This window comes from Salvelinus alpinus, chromosome 16 (assembly GCF_045679555.1).
Source record: "Salvelinus alpinus chromosome 16, SLU_Salpinus.1, whole genome shotgun sequence".
NCBI lineage: Eukaryota > Metazoa > Chordata > Actinopteri > Salmoniformes > Salmonidae > Salvelinus > Salvelinus alpinus.
Genome location: NC_092101.1, coordinates 16,490,099 through 16,514,180, shown reverse-complemented (window position 1 = coordinate 16,514,180; position 24,082 = coordinate 16,490,099). Strand labels below are relative to the sequence as shown.

Sequence of the window (24,082 nt, the reverse complement as noted above, 5' to 3'; positions counted from 1 at the left end):
CTCGCTATTTGCATTTGAGGTTTGGTCAAATAAAAATCGCTCATATGAACTAGAGGTCGACCGATTATGATTTTTCAACGACGATACCGATTATTGGAGAACCAAAAAAGCCGATTGGCCGATTTTATTTATATAAATAATTTATAATAATGACAATTACAACAATACTGAATGAACACTTATTTTAACTTAATATAATACATCAATGAAACAAATTTAGTCTCAAATAAATAATGAAACATGTTCAATTTGGTTTAAATAATGCAAAAACAAAGTGTTGGAGAAGAAAGTAAAAGTGCAATATTTGCCATGTAAAAAAGCTAACTTTTAAGTTCCTTGCTCAGAACATATGAGAGCTGGTGGTTCCTTTTAACATGAGTCTTCAAAATTCCCAGGTAAGAAGTTTTAGGTTGTAGTTATTATAGGAATTATAGGACTATTTCTCTCTATACCATTTGTATTTCATATACCTTTGACTATTGGATGTCCTTATAGGCACTATAGTATTGCCAGCCTAATCTCGGGAGTTGATAGGCTTGAAATCATAAACAGCGCAATGCTTGAAGCACAGTGAAGAGCTGCTTGCAAATGCAGGAAAGTGCTGTTTGAATGAATGCTTACGAGCCTGCTGCTGCCTACCACCGCTCAGTCAGACTGCTCTATCAAGTATCAAATCATAGACTTAATTAAATAATACACAGAAATACGAGCCTTACATGGAACCCAAACCGGCTGCGCGTGTGCGCCATCGTGCATACATTTATTTTGTCCCCCTTCACCAAACGAGATCACGACACGCAGGTTAAAATATCAAAACAAACTCACAATTACATTCATTTGGGGACAGGTCGAAAAGCATTAAAACGTGTATGGCAATTTAGCTAGTTAGCTTGCACTTGCTAGCTAATTTGTCCTATTTAGCTAGCTCGCTGTTGCTAGCCAATTTTTCCTGGGATATAAACATTGGGTTGTTATTTTACCTGAAATGCACAAGGTCCTCTACTCCGACAATGAATCCACACATAAAACGGTCAACCGAATAATTTCTAGTCATCTCTCCTCCTTCCAGGCTTTTTCATTTTTTAACTTATACGGTGATTGGCATCTACACTTTCATAGTATTACCACGACAACCGGCAAAACAGTTCGTCTTTCAATCACCCATGTGGGTATAACCAATGATGAGATGGCACGTGGGTACCTGCTTCTATAAACCAATGAGGAGATGGGAGAGGCAGGACTTGCAGTGCGATCTGCGTCAGAAATAGGAATGACTTCTATTTTAGCCCTTGGCAACGCAGACGCTCGTTGGCGCGAGCGAGCAGTGGGTGCAATAATTTAATAACATGGATTTCAAAATATATCTTGCAACGCTCGCGCACGCGACGTGTCCGGTCTGGTCAGCATGTTAGGTCATTAAAACCTCTTGACGCTAGGGGTGAGATTTTTTTATTTTTAAATAACGTTCCCAAGGTAAACAGACTATTTCTCAGGTCCAGATCGTAGAATATGCATATCATTTACAGATTAGGATAGAAAACACTCCAAAGTCTCCAAAACTGTCAAAATATTGTCTGTGAGTATAACAAAACTGATTCTGCAGGCGAAAACCTGAGGAAATCTAACCCGGACGTGATTTTTTTTATTTTTATCTATGTTTCCTTGCCCGTTTTTCTTCCATTTAAAAGGGTATCAACCAGATTCCTTTTCCAATGGCTTCCTCAGGCTGTGACCAGGCTTTAGACATAGCGTCAGGCTTTTATTTTGAAAAATTAGCGAGATTTTTTTTAAACTAGTCAGGTGTCCTTTGATTAGTTCCTGCTCGCGAGAGGGGTAGCTCTCCATTTTCTTTCTCTCTTTTATTGAATAGGTTACGGTCCGGTTGAAATATTATCGATTATGTTTGTTAAAAAACAACCTGAGGATTGATTATAAAAAACATTTGACATGTTTCTACGAACATTACGGATACTTTTTGGAATTTTCGTCGAACGGAACGAAGCTTTGGTTTTCTGAATATAACGCGCAACCCAAATGGCATTTTTTTGTTATAAAAGTAATATTTATCGAACAAAAAGAACATTTATTGTGTAACTGGGAGTCTCGTGAGTGCAAACATCCAAAGATTATCAAAGGTAAGCGATTAATTTTATTGCTTTTCTGACTTTCGTGACCATGCTAATTTGGGGCTAGCTGTTCTAGCATTGATTGATACACTGACAAAAGCTTGGATTGCTTTCGCTGCAAAGCATATTTTCAAAATCTGACACAATAGGTGGATTAACAACAAGCTAAGCTGTGTTTTGGTATATTTCACTTGTGATTGCATGATAAATATTTTTAGTAATATTTCACGCCCTGCAATTCAGCGGTTGTTTAGGAAAATGATCCCGCTAAAGGGATATGGTCAAATCCGGAAACTATCATTTCGAAAACAAAACGTTTATTCTTTTAGTGAAATACGAAACCATTTCATTTTTTTATCTAACGGGTGGCATCCCTAAGTCTAAATATTGCTGTTACATTGCACAACCTTCAATGTTATGTCATAATTATGTACAATTCTGGCAAATTAATTACGGTCTTTGTTAGGAAGAAATGGTCTTCACACAGTTCGCAACGAGCCAGGCAGCCCAAACTGCAGCATATACCCGGACTCTGCTTGCACAGAACGCAAGAGAAGTGACACAATTTCCCTAGTTAAAAGAAATTTGTGTTAGCAGGCAATATTAACTAAATATGCAGGTTTAAAAATATATAATTGTGTATTGATTTTAAGAAAGGCATTGATGTTTATGGTTAGGTACACATTGGCGCAACGACAGTGCTTTTTTCGCGAATGCGCTTGTTAAATCATCACCTGTTTGGCGAAGTAGGCCGTGATTCGATGATAAACTAACAAGCACCGCATCGATTATATGCAACGCAGGACAAGCAAGATAAACTAGTAATATCATCAACCATGTGTAGTTAACTAGTGATTATGTTAAGATTGATTGTTTTTTATACGTTTAATGTTAGCTAGCAACTTACCTTGGCTCCTTGCTGCACTCGCGTAACAGGTAGTCAGCCTGCCACGCAGTCTCCTCGTGGAGTGCAATGTAATCAGCGTCCAAAAATGCCAATTACCGATTGTTATGAAAACTTGAAATCGGCCCAAATAAAAAAAATCTGCCATTCCGATAAAATCGGTCGACCTCGAACATGGACACCGAAACACAGACATCATTTCACTGTAATGGAGGACAACTGAACCTTTCTAACTATAGTCTTTATGTCTCAACTCCTCAAACTGCGTGAAGAGCAGACCCCTAAAAACAGACTCTCAATGAACATTGATTCTGGAAAATTAATGTAGCAGTTTAGCCACAGACCTATACTAGCGGTCTAGTCTGTGTTTTATGTACAATGAGCATAAACTATTATATAAGGAATTGGCACCTCGTTCTTATTCTGAGAAATAAGATATTGAAATCAAGTGGCCTATCTGAACAAAGTGGACAGGCTAGCATGCTGTTCAAACAGTTGGATGGACAGAAGGGTGCGTTCATAACAATTCAACTGTTCTACCGTGTTAGCTAGCAAATATATCCAAGTTGGCTAGACTTTAAATATGAAAGATTATCTGGCTATTCACTAGCATGTGGAATTATGCATGACAGATTGTTTATGAGACCTAGCTGTGTTCATTTTCTACAGCTAATGCCTGCTACGAGATGCATGGTTTTGGTAACATTTCTAACAAGGGTATTTTCATAGACTTGAAAGCCAGACCAGTGATTATTACAAAGAAAAAGCAGATTAAACTACTTTACCATTTAGCCTATGTATAATTTCACAAGCCCTGACTTCATTAGATTGTTGCTGACTGTTTGAAATGCAGCGTCTTTTACCTGTAAATGGTACAACAAAGCTTATTTAGAGACAATATAATACATTTGATATATTGTGAATCGCCATAAATTTGAAAAAATCTAAAATAAATAGATTATTTTTAGGCCATATCGCCCAGCCCTAAGAGGAACCAGTTGGCCAGGCTGCTGAAACTGGTCAGCTCAGCATTTTTCGCCCACTCAGCCCTTGCATTGCCACAGAGCTATAGTGATTCATAATATCCCCCACATCTGCTCAGTGTTTCACTAAAATCTGCCTATTTTCCAGGAAGGCAGGGCATTTAACTAAAACAAACGGAGGCCAGATTTAGGAAGCTCAAGCAATGATAACAGAACCAAGAGAGGTGGAGGGCACGAGAGGTGGAGGCAAGAGGGACCCTGCCTATAAAATGGTGGGGTGGAAACACTGTTGCGCTAAGAGGGACTGAGCACTGCGACATAACAAGGACAGATGTGCCCCGTTTCTACCCATCCATGAGCACAAAGGGCATCTATCTGAAGGGGGTGGAGCATGCATGAACCACAGAGCACACAGCTCTTTACTATCATGCCCTGAGCTCATACATTCACAAACACACTTAGTAACACTGGAGGGAACTGGTGGTCACTGAACGTCCTCCCTGAATGCAGGCAGGGCCAGCAGGGCCCAAAATGGCCGCAGGGCCTGAGTGGGACAGCACAGTGTAGTATTACCTGCTCTTGACGTAGGTCTACATGTGAATCATAGGAGCCAGAATGGCCTCTGCAATTCCCTCCCTGCTGATGACATCCAGTAGAGTCATCTCTAAGGGAGCTATTCTTGTTTGTAGCTCAGGCATGCATGACTCGTCTCATAGTAGATGGATGGCATCATGAAGATGCAACATTTGAGAGACTTATGTGCCCGTCCTCAAATGTCACGTCACACTTCGCCTACCTACCACCCTGTTGAAGCTCATTTGCTATTCACCAAGCAATGTCTATCTATAGCTAGGTTTCCATCCAATCGGCGACAGATTTTCATGCAAATATTCAAAAATCTGCATTAAACAATATGTGCATTTTCCCACCACAGATGTTTTTCCATCAAATTGACTAAAGGCTGTGCGTGATAACGTAGTGCACATAAAAATAACTTTCCGTTAAATTCCCATTTACTGAATAAAAGTTCAAATGAGTTGCCATCGCATTTTCAACTCTGATGGTTGTCACAAAAATGTCTGCGTTATATAGCAAAACGTCTGCGTTATATAGCAAAATGTGCCCACTCTGGTCTTGGCACGTGCTCTCTAGCCAACAGCTCTCAGATACAGTGTGGGTAGGCTACCTACATGATGAGATTATTATGGACAAAAGAGCCAGATTACTTTTATTTGTCAAACGATAGCCAAGCGTCAATCACCATGTCACCAGAATAAGACTCTCAATGTTTACTGGAAAGGAAGTGTGAAGATCATCCTAACTTATTTTAAAAACTTATCCTAACTTAACCTAAAAAACTGCATGCTTTCCAGAGTTCATAGTGGGAGGACCACACAACAGATCACGCGATTCCAAGTTTACTTCTAGATGGTTATTATATCAATATTAGCAAATAAAGGCGTTTCACTGCCATTTCTAGCATAGTTAATTTTACAGACAAAAATATCCCACCTTGTCTAGTGTATTTTGTTTTGTCGACATTAGGAACGTTTACCGCCAAATTTGCTGTTTCCATTAGGCCTGTCTTGACATGTAATTTATTCGCATAAAAACAGTTGGATGGAAACCTGGATTATGTGAGAAATCAGGAGATGTTGCATTAGACAACCTCTGGGATGACATGAAAATAAAAACAGACAGAGCAATAAGCAGTAGAGTACAGCTAAAACGCATGTACTAAAAGGCCAAGTAGGAAAGTGAGAGTTTATCCATTCACTGCCATTCAAAGTAACACAAGAGGGATTGGATTGACTGGGGAATAACATGGCAACAGTACTTCAACCAGTCATCTGCACTGACACGGGGCTGAGAGAGCGCTTTGGAAGCAGGTGATGGCAGGAAGGTACCAGGAAGGAGTGGAATGAAGAGAGCGCTTAGAGCCCATACAAGAACAGATTGATGACATTTCTTTCTGCCTCTCACTATAGGGTGTCAATCAGGAGACTGTGCTGTGAGAATTGAGCCTTGCTTTCAGTCAGTGACCTCCATTCAAGAAAACAAAAGCATTTCATCATGAAAAGACAGGAAAATACGAGTTCAGGTTCTCTTTCATTACTTGAAAATGGCCCGTACAAAACACTGAAAAACATTTTTAGTTTGAAATAGAGTAGAGATCATTCTTGCTGTGGGCAGAGGGCCAAGTATGGATCTAGAATCAATGATAGTGTCATTAGGCACTATCTGGCAACTCCAGTGTGAGTCAGTAAAATACAGCGGAATTTGGTAGACAATATCATCTCACAAATAACCCCAATCTGTCGATCAACACCTGTAATGTAAAGGAATCAACAGGCGCTACTGAAGTAGGCTATGCATTTCAAGCAAGCAAAACACCAAAAGTTTGTTTGCCTCAAGTGGGGGTGGAGTGAGACAACCTGGTCTCAGAGCATTTTGTATTATTCTATATGTAAATTCGAGACACTCCATTTGGTATGCTAGGTTACGTTTCGTATGGTTACATAAGGAAGATGGTTACTTAAGGGAAAAAGAAAGGTGGTTGGTCGGGGTGGACGGGTTGGCGTATAACGCAAACTTCTAGCAACCCAAAGGTTTGCAAGTTGAAATCTCATCACGGATAACTTCAGCATTTTAGCTAATTAGCAACTTACTACTTTGCATGTTAGCTAACCCTTCCTCTAACCTTAACCCTTCACCTAACCCCTAGACTAGCTAATGTTAGTGAGCTAGCTAACGTTAGCCACCTAGCTACAATTTGTAAAATATAATACGTTAAGAAAATTCATAACATACTGTAAATAATGCAAATTCGTAACATAATAAATTGTAATTCTTAAAACATATATGAAATGGGTGATGGACATCCATAAATTAATACATACCATATCATACTAAATGGAATGTCTCAGATTTATGTACAGAATAATACAATAATGCTCTCAGCACATCACACGATATAAAGTGTTATCAGTTTGCAACGGTGATGGTAACATAGTATGTATCAGAAAACAAATGCTTTAATTGGTCTCGATAACTGGCTTTGTAATGTACAGCGTTAATCTACACATTCTAAAGGCAAACCGTCCCCTCAGGTTTCTAAATGACGTATGCTCATACATTGCACTCTATCCATTATCAACAGGGTTGGAAAATTACACCCGCCAAATGCTCGGCCTCCAACCGCAAGGCACTACAGAGGGTAGTGCGAACAGCTCAGTACATCCCTGGGGCCAAGCTTCCTGCCATCTAGGACCTCTGTACCAGGCGGTGTCAGAGGAAGGCCCTGAAAATTGTCAAAGACTCCAGCCACCTAGTCATAGACTGTTCTCTCTGATACCACATGGCAAGCGGTACTGTAGCACCAAGTCTAGGTCCAAGAGGCTTTTAAACAGCTTCTACCCCCAAGCCATAAGACTCCTGAACATCTAGTCAAATGGCTACCTCAACTATTCACATTGCCGCCGCCACCTCCCCACTGCCACTCTCTGTTGTCATCTATGCATAGTCACTTTAATTAAACTCTACCTACATGTACATACTACCTCAACTAACCGGTGCCCCCGCACATTGACTCTGTACCGGCACCCCCCTGTACATGTTATTTTTTTACTGCTCTTCTTTAATTAATTACTAGTTACTTTTATCTCTTATTCTTATCTGTATTTTTTGAAACTGCACTGTCGGTTAGGGGCTCGTAAGTAAGCATTTCACTAAGGTCTACACCTGTTGTATTCGGCGCATGTGACTAACACAATTTGATTTGAATGTATTTCACCAGCCACTTTGGCAGGTGGTCACACAAACTATTTGGTTTTTAATCCAAAGGCCACATGTAGAAGTTGGTCGAATTGACAAGGCTACTAAAGTGTGACTTTGCCCTCGTGTTTCTTGGCCAGTTATATAGTAATACATTTATTGTTTTAGAAAAACAGAAAGCATGCTCATTTACCACTTGAATTAGTTTAGGCCCATTCCATTTTCAGCTATTCCTGCTATAAACAATGGATCGATTACACAGTTGGCTAGAACAATATGGAGAACCTGGTATGACTCTCCTGTGAGCACATTCTATTTTCATGTGAAGTCCTTCAGGGGTATAGGATCAATCAAAATGCTCCATTTGCTCAGGCTGCAAGCTAACAACCTCTTCTATCTGATATGTAAATTACCTTCCTTAGGGATTGGATTTAGCGAGCTAGAACATTAACAGCACACTGACACTTTTAAAACGGGCTCTATTGGGTCCAGTGAGAGAGGGAGACAACATAATATTGCCCAATAAATGGGCTGCACACAAAGCTATTAAATCTCCTTCCTATGCAATTAGTGTCCATCTGTTCCCTGTGATACACATTTTAAAATCGACATATCGTCCTAGATATGAAAAACACACAATACATTTGTTTAATTATTAATTTAAGCACTACAGATCGTGTTTTAGGTTCAGAATGACGTCAACTCCTAATATGAATTTAGAGAGAAAGTAAAACTTCAACCCACTGCATTTTCTTTGGAATATCTGATTGTGACAAAAAACACATTGCTTAATCTGGTTCCACCAAGCTGAGTACATGGAGACTAAACAGAGAGAAAGGGAGAGAGAGAGCATAGAAAGACAAGTGAAAGAGAGGGAGCCAGCTGACTGGGTGGTGGGGGAGGGTAGAGTGGCTGGCCATAGATCTACTGTACACTGATAAACACTTTTCCTCTTCAGCGTCCTCACTCTCCGTCTCCCATTGGTTGTGGCAGCATGGAGGCTTGGAGGGTGCCCCTACTGGTTCGTTCCTGAACACCAAGGGTTAAGCCCTGCCATTTTAACGCAACTGACAGATCAGGCCATTAGGGTGTTACCTAACAAAATGGAGGCCTTTAACCCTGCATCTACCAGAGTGAGGCTCCACCTGGATTCCCCTTAGCAACCGGACGACGACCGACGGCACGCGCAAAGCCCAAGAGGTGCAGCCAGCCCCCTACACGTGAGCACAAAGGAATGTGCACGTACGGAAAAGACTCAATCACAAACACCAAGCACATTGCCCCCCCTCAAACATACGCACGTGCACACACACAATCCCAGTTTCTGAGAGGAAGAGGACTACTTTACATTAGTGTTTGCAGTCACGATGCAGGCCGATCGAGCCGCAGCATGCATTGGGACATTAAGAGCAGATTAGTTCATAGATCATAATTAGAATGAAATACCAGCCGCTGTACCTCTGATTCCATTAACCATGTGATCTTCATGATGATACAGCCAGTGGATAAACTGATCAGCTAGACTAGACTCGTTTTAGCTTGAAGTCATGAATTTGAATGGCAGCACTGTTGAAGTTGAGTTTACCCTGCTCAATAGGTCAACTACCTGGACTATGATTCTCCAGAACTCAAAGTGAAGGGTTGCATTATAGGTCTGTGCTGACTCAGAGCGCACAATGACTAACTAAACTTAAAAGAACTTCCCCATCACAGGGGTGGGCAATTCCAGTCCTTGAGGGCCTAATTGGTGTCCCAGCCCTGACTCCAATAATCACCTAATCATGATCTTCAGTTTAGAATGCAATTTGATTTAATCAGTTGTGTTTGCTAGGGATGGAGAAAAAGTGTGACACCAAATCAGGCCCTCGAGGACTGGAGTTGCCCACCCCTGCAGGCTAGCACATAGCCTACTTGAGCCAATATGCTGGTAACAATATTTGAACGTTATTCTTCGGCACAGGCTATCCATAGCCTAAAAATAATTTCTACCCTAGTATATGGAAAAATACCCTTCTTAAAAAGGGATATTTTATCCCAATCATATAACGCAAAACGCATCGCAACACTATTTGCTTTGTACTGAAAATGATACATCTTGAAAACTTACTGCTGACAAGTAAACTTTTTGGGATCATATCAACAGTGGACTAATGAACAAAATAATCAAATATGTTTGCATAAAATATCCCTTTAAATCTACACTGTTATAAGGTGTTCGTGAATCCTGATGCAAATTCCCTTAGAGGGATACTATGGGATTTTGCCACGAACTTCCTTCCTACTGGATGCAGAGACTTAAAAATGGTATCCATGAGTTCATCTGACTCGGGGAAGTAGATGAAGGGCCTCATTGCCAAAATCGCGAAGTATTCCTTTAAAATCATACAGTACATATAATCTAGCAACAGGGATTCCTTTTCCTCTGGGAATATGGAGCAATTTCTGTTGGCACAGAAATTGTATTTGAATACCATTATTTTGAATTTGTATTAGGATATTGAATTTGAAATGCACATATTAAATCATTGAATTCATAAATATAACTTGTATTACATGATTTGAAACTGTATTGAATGAAGTGCATTCTGTTAAATTGTATTGAATATTCAATTTAGTGTATATACACATACATACATAGCATTCATTGTCTGTGTATCAACTTAACAAACTATAATTTCAAGTTTATTAAAAGTTTCATATTCAACTTCCCCGATGCAGTTTTGAAATTCAGTTCTCTAAATTCAGATCCAAAACCAGAGACAACATTATGGTACTTTGCCAGCCAGGAAAAGTAGAACAGAACAGAGATTCAAACGCTCTCTGTGATAAAACCGAAGCTAGTAAGTAGTATGAACAGTGTGATTTCTGGCGCTTTTTTGAAGACAATGTGGCATGTTTATTTCTTCCTATAAATTTGTCTCAAGCATTAATAATGGCGCAGGAGAGGATGGCTGCCGTTTTTACGGTCTCCTAACCAACTGTACTATTTTGTTTGTAACTCATTTTGTACATAATGTTGCTGCTACCGTCTGGACATCAGAACAGCGATTACTCACCATGAACTGAACAAAGATTTTTTATTTAAATGAGTCCGACGCGAGAGATATACTGCCCGAAAAACACAGTAAAAATCTGTCGTTCTGCCCCTGGGCAAGGCAGTTAACCCACTGTTCCCTGGGCGCTGATGACGTGGATGTCAATTATGGAAGCCCCCCGCACCTCTATGATTCAGAGGGGTTGAGTTAAATGCGGAAGACACAAGTTGAATGCATTCAGTTGTACAACTGACTAAGTATCCGCCTTTCCCAATCATTGGGGAAAAAACTGGACGATCTACGATCAAGACCATCCAACCAATTGGACGTTAACTGTAACATCTTATGTTTCACCGAGACGTTGCTGAATGAGAACACGGATAATATAGAGATGGCTGGCTTCTCCGTGTTTCGGCAGGACAGAGCAGCTACATCTGGTAAGACGAGGGTGTGTGTCTATTTGTCAATAACTGCTGGTGCGCGATGTCTAACGTGCTGACCAGACCGGACACGTTGCAAAATAATTATACACGTACATTTTATTCAATCATTGCACTCACACTGCTCGCAGGCGTCTGCGTAGCCAGGCGCTAAAACTTGGGAGAGGCAGGACTTACTAAATAACCATCTCCTCACTGGTTTTTAGGAGCATATACCCACATGCCATCTTCTCATTGGTTTTTAGGAACATATACCCACGTGGGTGATTGAAAGCTGAACTGAGGTTCAAACAAGTCGGTTGTGGTAATGCACCTTAAAGTTGGTTGCCAATCGCCATATAAAGTCCAAGGGAAGAAGCATGAAGGAACGAGGAGAGATGACTAGAAATGTATTCCGTTTACAGTTTTATCTGTGGATTAATTGTCAGAGTAGAGGACCTTGTCCATTTCAGGCAAAATAACAACCCAATGTTTATATCCCAGAGTTTGTTTTGATATTTCAAACTCCGTGGCCTGATCGCGGCCGTTGTGGGTGGACAAAAATCAACTTACGCGCGACTAAGATTGAATCCTACTACACCGGCTCTGACGTTCGTCGGATATGGCAGGACTTGAAAACTATTACGGACTACAAAGGGAAACCTAACCGCGAGCTGCCCAGTGACGCAAGCCTACCAGACGGGCTAAATGCCTGTTATGCTCGCTTCGAGACAAGCAACACTGAAGCATGCATGAGAGCACCAGATGTTCTGGACGACTGTGTGATCACGCTCTCAGTTGCCGATGTGAGCAAGACCTTTAAACAGGTCAACATTCACAAAGCCGCAGGGCCACACGGATTACCAGAACATGTACTCAGAGCATGGGCGGACCAACTGCATGTGTCTTCACTGACATTTTCAACCACTCCCTGGCCGAGTCTGTAATGCTTGTTTCAAAACAGACCACCATAGTCCTTGTGCCCAAGAAAGCGAAGGTAATCTGCCAAAATGATTACCATCCCGTAGCACTCGCGTCACTAGCCATGAAGTGCTTTGATAGGCTGGTCATGGCTCAACATCCACATCATCATGCCATAAACCCTAGACCCACTCCAATTCGCATATCGCCCCAACAGGTCACGCAATCTCAATCGCACTCCACATTGCCCTTTCCCACCTAGACAAAAAGGAACACCTATGTGAGAATGTTGTTCTTGACTACAGCTCAGCGTTCAACACATTAGTGCTCACAAAGCGCATCACTAAACTAAGGACCCTGGGACTAAACACCTCCCTCTGCAACTGGATCCTGGACATCCTGACGGGCCTGTGCCACGCTGATCCTCAAAACTGTGGCCCCTTAAGGGTGCGTGCTCAGTCCCCTCCTGTACTCCCTGTTCACCCACGACTGCATGGCCAAGCACGACTCCAACACCATCATTATGTTTGCTGACGACAACAGTGGTAGGCCTGATCACCGACAACAATGAGACAGCCTATAGGGAGGAGGTCAGAGACCTGGCAGTGTGGTGCCAGGACAATTAACGTTTCAATGTGAGCAAGACAAAAGAGGCTGATCATGAACTATAGGAAAAGGAGGGCAAACGGGCCCCCATTAACATCGACGGGACTGAAGTGGAGCGGGTCGAGAGCTTCAAGTTCCTTGGTGTCCACATCACCAACAAACTATCATGGTCCAAACACACCAAGACAGTTGTGAAGAGGGCACGACAACACCTTTTCCCCCTTAGGAGACTGAAAAGATTTGGCATGGGTCCCCAGATCCTCAAAAGGTTCCACAGCTGCACCAGAGAGCATCCTGACCGGTTACATCACCGCCTGGTATGGCAACTGCTCGGCATCTGCCCGTAAGACACTACAGAGGGTAGTGTAAACGGCCCAGTACATGACTGGGGCCAAGCTTCCTGACATCCAGGACCTATATACTAGGCAGTGTCAGAGGAAGGCCCAAAAACTTGTCAGAGACTCCAGTCACCCATGTCATAGACTATTCTCTCTGCTACCGCACCGGAAGCAGTACCGGAGCACCAAGTCTAGATTAGATTTGATTTGATCCGTTTGGGCTTCCCCTCTATGATGCTCACAGGCCGAGCAGGATATGTTAGAACTGAGAGTAACAAATACCACAATTTGGCTCTCATAAGAATATAATTGAATAGCCCCGTCATTGCTCTTCTAAGGATAGCTTTCCCACTCCCTATTTAATCTTGCTCTTGTGACTGACTTGGTTCGAACAAGGTCTACTGCATGACACAAGACTGTGTTAGCTTCCTGTGGGCTTTAGCTAAGTGGGCTAACAAGTCTCCCGCTAGGTTACTCTTTCAAAAAAAATAAGTGCCTTTGACCTCATACTCAGAAATCATGGCACCAATATAACTGACTGTGCTCAAAACCAGGCCTACTGCAAAACACCACCACGTTCTGTGGCAGAAGGATCTCAGAAAAGTTGGTCACCAAACCACCGGTGTTACACTTCATCCCCCTTTGACCTCCTCCTTGAAGAGACCCATCCAAGTCACAGGACCAATGCCTAGGCTTTAGCTCAGCAGGCTAACACAGTCAACCCAGTCAGTCACATTACCATTATAATGACTACCCTTGCTGGAGACTTGAAACTAACACGTCTCAGGCAAGGTTGCTCATCACATAAGCACAGATTACCAAACCACACTATTTTGATGAGTAACATTGCTGGATCTTGAAGACATATATTAGTGTAGCAGATGGGGATCTGTGTAACTCACTCCTCAGCCTGAAGTGTTGCTTGCCCCTGGCGCAATTGAAGAAGGCCATTTTTAATACTACGATGGGTTGGAATGCTTCAGGAGGGTGGTCACGTGTGTTTGAGGCAGTGTGTCCAACGTGTGTCCTAAGTTCGAGTCTCCGAATGAGCTGAATCAGGGGGAAGCAGTACCCGTCAAGCAAGCAGCGTGTCGTCCTTTACATGAACTTATCCCTATAGGCTTTAGCTAAGTGGGCTAACACAGTCTTGTGACATGCAAGAGACCTGATTCAAACCCTGTCAGTTACAAGCGCAAGATTAAATATGGATTGGAACGGCTATCTTTAGAAGGGCTATTCAACTATAATCTTATTGTGGCCAAATTGTGTTTTTTTGTGACACTCCCTTCTTACGTGTCCGTCGCAGCCTGAGATCAGCAGAAGGCATGTCCATGCTCCAGTGTCTTAGCTTTCAGTAATGGGGTCATATTAGCTTATAGCCAAAACACAAACACTAGAGGCAAATTCATAGGAAGAAAATAAATTCAACAGGCAACATTGGCTTCAGAAATAGCCAGAATCTTCAATTTTCCACATAGAGCATTTAAGTCTATCTTTTCTCCCCTACCTTTCCTGGCTGGCAAAGTACTAGAATGTTGTCTCTCGTTTTGAATCTGAATTTAGATAACCGAAACTGAATCTGAATGCGTCGGGGAAGTTGAATATATTACATTTTGATCAACTTGAAATTATCTTTTGTAAACTTGATACAGACAATGAATGCAATATCTACGATATTGAAACTGAATATATCAATATTGAATATTCAATTAAATTGAATTTTAAAAACAATGCCATGTCCATTCAATTTAGGAATTCAATGATTCAATTTGTGCATTACAAATAAACAAATATTTTATTCAAATTCAATATCCAAATACAAATTCTAAATCAAATCACTCCATAGGGGAACTCTACAAAAGTTCCACGTATTTGTTAAGTTGACAAACAAGTTATTTAGTAACATTGATCTCACATCAAACCTTGAATCCCCAACAAGGGTAATGTATATTGCCACAACACATAAAAATTTAACTAAACAAGGCTGCTTGGGATGAACTTCCCAATAATGAGTTTAACCTTTTAACCACACGTGTTCCTGGTGAAAGGGGCTACTTGATCTGCACTGAATATCCTACAAGTGATCTCCCATTTCAGCGAAATTGCTTCAAAACGCTCATCACAAAACCCAAAAAGATAGACAGCCATACCGACATAGAAATTCCCAACAGAGTCATACCAGATTACTTTTGTTGGAAATAGCTTTTGGGGGGAAAAAAATAAGAAAAAACTTGTGGCCATAGAAAAACATCAAAATCTGAGCAGACAATTGCAGAGTTCTCTCCCACAGCACTGAACAGATAGAGGGGATCCCAACAAACAAAAGACAATACACTCCTTTTGTGCCACATCAACAGCTACCAACAAAACCAGTATCTGACCTAGTCCTACTACCTACCTGGAAGCCCACTCCTGAGCGTTGACGCAGGCAGCCATGTTTAATTAAACACCCTCTAAAGCTGTGACGGTCAAACACACTATAGGTGTGCTAGATGATGCGCAGTCAGCACCTCCACTAGTGTAACGTCAGCTCAGCAAACATCTAGCTGGCATGCTTGCGACAAAGGCAGCCAGCAGGGCATCTGGATGCTTGGTACCCCTCCTGGCTGAGTACCTTGATGCTGTATTCGTGTGGCTGCCGCACTGAGTTCCAGAGTTGCCATGGCAGAGCTGGCCAGTTAAAACAGACAGTGGGAGCTATTGTTAGGAGAATAACTGGAATAATGTAGCAATGCCATAGCCCTCGCTTCTTCGTCCACGACTCTTAATATACCCAGTCGAAAAATGATTGACAATGTTTCGAGGCATTCCTGAGAAGTATTTGTGATCATATTTTGAAACAGTTGTCAGGAGTTTGACGATATGTATGATGTCGCAAAAACAACTCAACGCATTATTCATGTGAAAATAGAACATAAGGATAACTGTTGGCAGACAGGAAAGTAATTTGGTTTCCATAAAAAGTCACAACTCAATAAAATATATAGCACACAAGACACTTCATAATTATTGAATAGCCCCTATGGCCTACCTACCGAATCCCCTATGGAATACCAGCGTCAACCCCTAATGGCTGATGTCTGACCAGCTTTACAGCTCCATGTTGAAAGACAGGAGCCTCTCATTTGTGAATTCACAATAAGACAACACAATGAGGAACCATGCTTGAATTGAGCTAGCTGCCTGTTGACCCCTGGGCTATGAGTGAGCAGCCATGTTGGAGATGATGGCCTCCACTAAGTATACAACTCAGTCATCAACAGCCAAAGGGGGCATTTCAATAAACTACTTTTCTCTCCTAACCTCCTTTCCTCCCTGATCTGAAATAATAGGTCAAGTGAAAGCAATTTCTTAGTAGAAATCTGTCCTGTTGCTTTCACCTGTCAAATCAGTGCAGAGTCGTCGAGGAGAGGAATATACTGTTGAGACGCACCAGAAGTGGAGTACTCACTTCTTCCTGATACTAAGGCTCATTGCTCAGCGTTCACATTTATACTCACCTGATCACCAAAGTCCTAATCTGTTCTGGATTACCAGATGAGGGTGGAATCCAGCACAAACACAGCATTTCTCAAGTGCTAGAGCTGTTCTGGTCCTGACATGAGGAAATAGTCAACTTGACACACACACACACAGTTGAGTCAACATGAAGTCCAACTAGGGCTGGCGATATGGCCAAAAACAAAATCTTTATTTCTTTCTAATTTATGGCCGATTCACTCACACACATTGTGTTTTCTCTAAATAAACATTGTTGCACAACTAAAGGTCACAACACTGCATTTCACAACTCAATAAATTGTTGTAAATGAGAACTTGTTCTCAACTAGCCTACCTGGTTAAATAAAGGTTAAATAAAAAATAAAGATTCAAACTGTCAGGAATAATCAAATAAAAATCAGGGCTTGTAAAATTATACCTAGGCTAAATAAGCCTTCCACAACCATAAGACCCACTAATAATTCAATTATTTTATCAGAATTGTTTAACCTGCTTTGTTACAATAAATATGTCTATGAAAATGCCCTTTAGGTTACAAATGTAACCAGAACCATGCACAATACACATGCCCTTATAATGACCAACTTCTGGTAGATGCATTATAGAACATTAACACAGGTCTCAAACAATCTCTCAAGCACAAACCCACGTGCCAGTGAGCAGCCACCTAATCTTTATATTTAGTGGATATATTTGATTGATAACAAGGTAGAATTTATTAATCCACCCTCCTGTCCATCTCCAACTGTTGGAACAACATAGCCTGTTCACTTTGTTTAGATGTTGAAATCAAGTGGCCTAGCTGGATAAGATGCTTATTTGACAATGAGTTGCCAATTCCTAATATAAAATGTGTATTTTTATGCACGTGGCACATTTGTTGGACCAAACCTCAAATGCTAATAACGAGATGAAACTGCCCGTTGTCATAGAGGCAGAACCGATATTTCGTCTTTGTTGTTGCGAGTTGAAGGGGGAGTGTTGCATCTCGCTCATCTCAATATCCTTAACTTGGAAAAACAGCAAGCGACAGCAGCGAAGTCCAGTATGGCAATACTTTGAGAAGTTAAATGAGAAGGAAATGCAAACTTTGCGAGGTGGAATGGAGGTACAGTAATTGATAAGTCACCTTGTCCTAGAGAGATTTACACAGTTATCAAAACGTCACGCCAGGGTAAGCCTACACAAAACAAGTGTTTCTAAAATCCCCTATGGGAAAAATGAATGGTGGGAAAAGATTAGAACCATTTCCTTGTTTAACTGCTAGGTTTTATGGGTATTATGACTCATACTGTGGTACGCTATACTCTTAGTACAAAGGAAAACATGTGGATGGACAGGATCTGTACTCCTCACACGACTGAAGATGACACCAAGACATGCCCTAGAAATGTACACAACAATACCACCACAGGACGGATCCGAAAAGAGACAACCTGACGTGTTCCCCTCTGGAAAATTAGTTAACAGAGATGAAAAATTCATATTTTATCAATTATTGAATAGCGCCACATCATGTGAGATATCATAGGGACATTTTGGCATTTGCTCCACTCCCTGGAGCTCGAGTCGTGACATGCACACTAAATTTGCTAATGAAGTGTCTTCTGAAGATAATATGAGCATGTGTATCTTTTGGCTGGCTCTACCTTGTACTACACATCCTGATTTGAATGCCTGCACTGGCCCTGTATAGCCGAGTAATAGCACATTAATCTGAACCCATCCTCCACTCTACCTCCCTATAGTGTCAGGAAGCTGGTCTCAGGGAAACTGAAGCCTCTGACTGGTTGACTCGGGCCACGTGTCGCCTTCCTGCGTTTCCTGTTTACCACTCTGCGACGCTGTACAATTCCCTGGCCAGCAATATCAACAGAGAGGACACCAGCACGCTAGCGAGCCATCTCATCTGACCGGCTGCCATTCCATATTCATCTCTCTGTCCCTTATAACCTCATCGCTCAAGATGACCATAGCCCGACCTGTTCAACAATCACTCTGTTCCAATGCTCACTGCAGTCCTTGAAGGTTCCCTGTTGTGCTATGACAATACATCAGCCAGACATGTGGATGGATGGAAACAATATTCACCCCTCCATAGAGTGCAGTAGGCTTCTAAATGAACTCTAAATTGAGGAGCATTAGAAGAGACCGATGCAGAGCTGAACATTTTATTATCACACAGAGACACTTTTCTATCTGAGAATCTCCTTTCATTCATCAGCTGAAGAGCGGCTGACATCTCACTGTGAAATCAGACACCCAGCTTGCTCTCTGCCAACTGTGGTGCTGAAATGGATGCTAACTTAGCACTAAACACAAAATGTTTCTATCCCATGCATTCTGTAACATTTCTAAACGATGGATGAACATACTAGGCCCATACCAGCCCCCCACAGACCCAAGGAGGTTAAATGACATAACAAGGTCGATAGTGTCCATAGCTCATCAATCTCATGGGAAAAGGTAAGCCAATCTGGTGGCTCAACTGACAGCAATGAGACAAAGTCCCTTCAGAAAGTCACCACAAAACAATTCAGTCACACTGAAACAGAAATTCTGTTACTTTGTGGTAACACTGAATTCTGGCAGACAGACACACTGACTTGTAATGAAAGTGAAAGTCATCACCCATTTGAGGCATTGGTAGCGGCCTGTAGTGCAATCCAGTCCTCTAATCAAGCTCAATGCAGCTTCATTTCTCTAATGATGGCTGTAAAGAAATTGGCTACTGATCCACAATACCTAAATTCCATTTTGAAAAGCTTATCTTAAATCCAGGAGTTCGAAAAGCTGAGGACTGTGTAGATGGAGGGGTAAAAATAAAAAATAAACTAAATCTAACCTTTACTCATTTAAACTTTTCTTCCCCAATGTGGTCTAGTAGTTAGCTCTAAAGTTCTACCCTGATGCAGCACCCGTGGATGTCAAGTCAGCCGAGTCATGCTTGTCTGATCGCATCATTCTTTAAAGGGTTTTTCACAAGGGACACCGCTTCTCGGGCAGCTCTATGGCCCGTCACAAGATGCAAAGTGACATGTCTCCCGCCACTAGCCAAGGGTGCCCAGTCTCTATGGAGGCCGCTTGGCAGGAGGGGGAATGTGCACTGCTATGGTACCTAATCTGGAGGCTATTGACCCCCACAGAGGCAATTACATCTGGAAAAAAGAGCACTTTCAAAAATGTCCACAAGGCCATGGAGTGCAATGTAATACATTGGCATAATATACATAAATACCTTAGACCAGCCTTTTTCAAACCTCTCCTCTGGGACACCCAGACATTTCACAATGGCGGACAAGAATAAAGATGACGGCCCCCATGTACTTACCACAAATGCCTCATTCGCTAAATTTGCCATATTATACAGTGTTCGCTATTACTCTTTTTTTTGTATCTGCATTAGCAGTTAACTTGATCACAATACTAATTTCAAGACTTCAATAAAGTAATTTATTTGCATATTGAACCATGTTGCACGCAGTAGTTTAACAACTCTGTGGTAGTGCTAAAACAATGACATCATATCTGAATTCCTCCATCTTTATGCACCTTGGCCATTTTGGTGTAGCCCTGAACCAGCATACCTGATTCAATTAGTCAAGGGCCTGATGATTAGTTGACAAGTTGAATCAGGTGTGCTAGTTCTGTGGTCCTCAATGAGAGGTTTGAAAAAGGCTGCCATTAGAACTACCAGGCAATGAGTCGTCTCAGGACTTGAGCAAATAGCTTGCCTTGCGCAGAACTTTATTGCTGAAAGGAAATAAAGTCCAAACAACTATTTAGGTAAAATGGCAAATGGGGTCTTTCTGATTAAGGCAGTCATGTGGGGTCTCACACCAAGGGACACTACCATCGTCCACCATTACGTACGCCTCCAATTTCCCATCAAAATAAAAACCACTCAAAGCAATTATAAGAGAATGCCGGCTTCTTAAATGTGCTGCAACTAACATATACAATTATTTAATGTAATTTGTTATTTAGTGATAAAGTAAAAACCCAAAACTTTTTTTGTCGCTCAGTAACAACAACCTGTCTCCCACAGTCCAACTGACTAGCTAACGTAGTAACATAAAGCCATGTCGTGGGCTAGCAAGCTATCGAGTTAGCATAACTGCCATTGGATTCATACGGTGATGAAAATTGAAAACGTCCTGACATCGTATGGGTTACATTTCTTATTACAATATAGAATTATTCGTATGTTAAACCAGCAAGTGGTGAGATTGACCCAATGACTATAGGGATTGACTAAATTCGGACACCAAATCCACTCTCCTGGCTGGCTAACGAACTCCCGGCCTCGGACACTTGCAGACAGAGACAGACACTCCGGATTCGGTCACAAACAATCGATGTGTGAGAGTCGAAACTAAAATGTTAGTTTTTAGGCTGCTTGAATGGATGTTGTAAAGAAAATACTTGTCTCCGACTTTTTAAACATCAACTGGTACAAGTTTACATGCATTCTTTGACTTTTGAGGCGGTGTGTTCTTGGCAGTCGCTAGGTAGGTGTGTGTGGCTAGCTAATTACAGCTAGCGAGGCACACACAAACCATTACCTAGCACTCACTCAGCAGTAAGCCAGCTAGCTAGGTAGCTATGATAGCTAACGACTAGAAAAAAAACTTCAAGTTGTCGACTTAATTAAATTCAAAATCAATATTACTTTTAACCATCAACTGAAATTATATTTTAACTTACGGAGAAGAGGTGTCCCTTTTGCTTTTCACTTGTTTTGACAGACAATTTACACCCGTAATTCGATGTACAAAAAGAATAAATCCCGGGGATCCCCTCTTCAGCCCTGCCCGCTGCCACTCTGACCGGTTGCCAAATAATGAGCTGCTCTCACACATGGAACAAGGCGTCACTTCACTATCATGTGGTCACACAAGGGGCAACCGAGTCAGCACACATTAGGACCACTGATCATATCATACATGTAAAAAGTCCACCGTTTTCAGTTGCATCCTCTGTCTCGTCATTGCAATGTTTAGCCCCCCCATCTAGTTTTGAATACTATAGTTGCCATCACAGTCTACACCACACTGCTGTTTTGTCATAAAACAATTAAATGATTGTCTGAGAAAATAATTATATAAGCAGTAACTATGAGAAAAAAATGTAAAAGCATAGGCCAATAGATAGTCATTGAAAACGGTTATTGATCTGTAAATATTTCTTAATGTCATCATGGCCCATGACAAGTCAGTGCTTTAGTTTGAAATCTCCACAAAACAATAATGAGCAGCTCGAAAGTCAATACTACAACAACAACAAACAAACTAAATACTGGTGCATAGCAATGTGGGACATACCAGACATATGAATGTGCTATGTGATGTCTCCACTCTCTTTCAATGAGTCCTGACCAATACCAATAATTCTCCAGATCATGTCCTTGGGGGCATGCAGATCTTGGAACAGTATCTCAGTGCAGACTTATTGAGAGATAGACTGGGAATGGGATGCAAGTAATATAAGTGAGAACTTATATGAGATTGCATCAGATTGTGGGCTAAATTCCACCAATTCAAAAGTCAAATTCAACCCCTGAATATCACTATAATTGAACCTTATCAATATCACAATCCCACCGCAGTGGTCCCAATACTTCCCTGTGACTGAGTCATGCTGTGAACCTAATTTCAATCTGAAGTGAATGAAACCTTATACTGATCAACTAGGCCAGGGTTTCCCAAACTTGGTCCTGGGGCCCCCCTCCTGGGTGCACATTTTGTGTTTTGCACTAGCAACACACAGCTGATTCAAATAGCCAAGTCATCATCAATCTTTGATTATTTGAATATTCTGTATAGTGCTAGGGCAAAATCCAAAACGTGTACCCATGGGGGGCCCCAGGACCCGAGGGGAACCCCTGAATAAGGCTGATTGAAGTCTCTTCAAACCTTGGTGTCCTCATAACAATCAGTTATAAATTAAAACATGAAATTGGATACATTGACCAAAAGTGTATGTTATGCCTGGACCAAAAACAAATCATACATCCAACTATAAATAGCTGAGGGCACCAAAATCAATGCCCTTGTCTAGCCACTGCATTCTCAATACCTAATTTGTTGTGTGAACTCAAGAGTAGTTCAAAAGAACACCTGTGGCATAAAGCTGGCATCCTCTTCTGAATGAGTTGATGACATTCCCTTTCCTGGATGGAGCAGTGGGGGAAAACACCCTCAAGAAACAGGAGCAATTATACAGTACCAGTGCACTCTGCTCAATCCTTTCTATTTGGGGCCAAATGTCAAGCGATATGTGAAGTGTCAGAAATCTGGCCTTTAGAGAAAAGGAAAATGGATTGAATCCATTGCTTCAAACCAGTACAAAGGAAATATATGGACTATGTGTGACACTGGCTGTAAACAACAAGGCACTATTAACTTAATCCCTTCTGAAGTACAGTATCAAAGCAGGAAGTACCCCTCCCTGTCATGATCAACAGTACTCACTATTTGGCAGGAAGCAACTTCTTTCAGAACTGTTTATGCTGACACTTATCACCTAACAAGCATCACTGCCCCAACAGCACTTATGAACATAGCCAAAATCCAACAACATATTACTTTCTAAAATGACGTACAAAACCGTGAGGCTGATTGGTGTACAATGATTGTAGTTTGTTGGGTGTCCAGCAATTGTTGTAAACTTGTTGAGTGTGCAAGTCATATCAAAGGAAAGACAGCCATAACAACTGCATGGCGGACTAGTCAAAAAGATAGTCATGTGACCATTACTACAACACTGACCCTGAGGTCAGTATTTATCCCTGCAGTAATTCACCATCAGGAGGGCTTCAGCATTCCCCTGGATAAGGAACACCTCACAAGGACTACAAATCAGACTCATCCGTCAAGTCAAAGGGAAAGGGTAGTTTAAAAGGGTACCCTCCTCTATTCTGTGCCTGAATGATACTCTACCCAAACTAACTCAACTTTGAATCTCACATTAGACCCACAAGAAGCAAGGTGTCTTTTCTGTATGGGATCATGTATTGTAATGTGCAGTTAGCTGGGAAAATGTACTTTATGAAAGTGTTTTCATAAAAGCTAAAGGAAGTTATTTCCAACCAATTTCACAGCACAATATGAATATATTTTTTTAAATGAAAACTATCTAATTCATGTAGGCTTTACAAAAGTAAAGCATGTAGTTTATCACAGCATGGTAGTGGGAAAAGTCATGATGATCTCAATATAGTTTTCAATATAGAACTCAGTTATAATAAACATCTAAGTACTCTTCCTGACAAACATTTCCAAACAGTTTGGTTGTAAAAAATCATGTTTATTCAGATTTTTATTTTTAAAAAAAAATAAAAAAAATGTAATCGAAAAAACACATGCATAGAGTACTCAAGCTTTGTGTCCATATATTTTTAGATTTCCACATGGGACACCTTCCTGAACTGTGGCAATTTCAAAAATAGTTCTGAGTTTGGGATGTACAGTACC

At 41.3% G+C, this 24,082-nt stretch overlaps 1 protein-coding gene across 6 annotated transcripts in view; it reads right to left on the bottom strand.

Moving 5' to 3' along the window:
• The window catches only part of gatad2ab (GATA zinc finger domain containing 2Ab), a 33,786-nt gene extending 12,245 nt beyond the window's left edge, over nucleotides 1–21,541 (bottom strand). For 4 of the 6 annotated variants that reach the window (XM_071345042.1, XM_071345045.1, XM_071345046.1 and 1 more), the window contains exon 1: nucleotides 21,315–21,507. The gene's annotated coding sequence lies outside the window, so the exon portion shown is untranslated. Of the gene's footprint in view, nucleotides 1–21,314 lie in introns of all 6 variants that reach the window. The other 2 variants (XM_071345044.1, XM_071345043.1) reach the window with 2 other exon arrangements.
• Between the last annotated feature and the right edge of the window lie 2,541 nt (nucleotides 21,542–24,082).